We start from the raw sequence: 2,130 nt of genomic DNA on the forward strand, positions 1-2,130 counted from the left end.
AACATATCTGGTGGGCACCTCCTTGTTAGGTCTTTAAACCTCTCCCATGCTTCATATAGAGTCTCACCATCTTGTTGCCTGAAAGTTTGGACCTCAGCTCTCAGCCTATTGATTCGTTGATGGGGGTAAAATCTTGCTAAGAATTTGTTCACCACATCTTCCCAAGTTGTCAAGCTCTCCTTTGGGAAAGACTCCAGCCACTTGGCTGCCTTATCCTTGAGTAAGAATGGAAATAAGAGCAGTCTATAGGCGTCAGGATGAACACCATTAGACTTTACTGTGTCACATATTCTCAGGAAGGTGGTTAGATGTTGATTGGGGTCTTCTTGGACACTTCCTCCGAACGAACAGTTGTTCTGAACAAGGGTGATGAGCTGTGGTTTTAGTTCAAAATTGTTGGCATGGATGGTTGGCTTTTGAATGCTACTTCCACAATTTCCTGGGTTTGGATTGATGTAAGAGCCTAAAACTCTTCTATCCTCCCCAGCATGATTTGCTCGTCCTCTTCCGCCATGGTTGTGAGCTTCGTCTTCACGATGGTTTTCCATGTTTTCTTCCATGTTTGGTTCAAAGTATTTCTCAAAGTGTTCCTCTTCTTCTTCAGCACCAACTACACGTTTTTCTCCTGCCTCCCTTCTTAGTCTAAGGAAGGTTCTCTCAGGTTTAGAATCAAAGGAAGTTGAAGCCCCACTTCTTCTCCCTGTCATACAACCAACAAGTACAAGCAAAGAGAATAGGTGCAGAAAGTATATCTGTCAGAATTACTGTTAGTGTGAGTGATGCAATCTATCAAATAGTTAGTGGGTTAGTGAAATGAATGGTAAATAACAAAGAAAAAGTAGGGGGAAGGAAAAAAAATTAACTAAAATAGAAAGTAAATGACTCAAACAGAAAATTAAATCAAACAAAAATAAAATGCTCAATCTAGTTATCCTCCAATTTAATCATTGTTGATGCACAATCAATCCCCGGCAACGGCGCCATAAACTTGATGCACGGAAAACTTGTCTCATAACAAATTTCCTTCAGCAAGTGTACCGAATTTGTCGTCAAGTAAAAACTCACAACAGAGTGAGGTCGAATCCCAAAGGGATTGATTGATCAAGCAACTTTAATCAGAGGAATGTTCTAGTTAAGCAAATCCAGAATTTGAGTTGAGAATTGCAGAAAATAAAATGGCGGGAAGGTAAATGGCAGAAAAAGTAAATGCTAGAATTAAAGAACTGAAAGTAAATGACTGAAAGTAAATTGCAGAATTGTAAATGGGAATGGGGGAATTGCTCATAAAAGTAAGTAACAGAAATTAAAGAGAATGGGTAAGATCAGAAATGGGGGGTTCATTGGGCTTAGGAGATGTTGCATTCTCCGGATCAATTTCATTTTCATCTCTTCCTCAATCAATGCACTCATTGATCTCCTTGGCAATCTTAAGTGATTGAATTACAATTTCTTGTAATTCTTTCTCTCAAATCTTGATCAATAGCCAATTCCTTGGTCAATTACTCATGAGAAGAGATGAAGTATGGTCACTGATTATACCATATGCATTTCCCAAATCAAGTGTTGCGAGGATTATAGTCACATATCCATCCAAACCCAATTTGGTCCAGCATGAGAAAGCATTTCTAGCATGATCTCTTCATTCCTCTTTCAAGGTTCAGAAGAGATCCAAGTATGAATAGCTTCTTTTCCAAGATAGCTACCTAATTGGATGAAGATCGAAAGCTTTCAAGTAAAATCAAGAGAAAAGATAGAAGAAGAATAATGAAAACTAGTATTGATCCATCAAATTACAACAGAGCTCCCTAACCCAATGAAAGGGGTTTAGTTGTTCATAGCTCTGGAAAATGAAAACAAAGATGGAGAATACATGATGAAAACTAGAAGTGCAGAGGAAGTAAATACAGAGAGTAGTTCTATGCCAAGAGGCTCCCTATAATTTCCAACTCCCAATTTAATTCAAAGCTACTCCTATATATATTACTCTTCTATTCTTCTAGTTGGCTCTTCATGTCTTGGGTATGGGCCTTTGGATCTTGAGTTTGAAGCAGTTCTCTTCTTCATTGGGCTTGGCTTTACTTGCAGAGAGAAAGTGTGAAGTGGGCAGAGACTTTAGCTCAGGACGTTAGT

At 38.7% G+C, this 2,130-nt stretch overlaps 1 non-coding gene across 1 annotated transcript; it reads left to right on the forward strand.

Annotated features, from left to right (window-relative positions):
• LOC148548587 (small nucleolar RNA R71) lies at positions 1 to 107 on the forward strand. Its single transcript, XR_015898108.1, has one exon. It is a non-coding gene; the product is annotated as a small nucleolar RNA R71 (small nucleolar RNA).
• The last annotated feature ends 2,023 nt before the right edge of the window (positions 108 to 2,130 follow it).

The sequence above is a fragment of the Arachis ipaensis genome, chromosome B8 (assembly GCF_059453495.1).
Source record: "Arachis ipaensis isolate K30076 ecotype BB chromosome B8, ASM5945349v1, whole genome shotgun sequence".
Taxonomy (NCBI): Eukaryota; Viridiplantae; Streptophyta; class Magnoliopsida; order Fabales; family Fabaceae; genus Arachis; species Arachis ipaensis.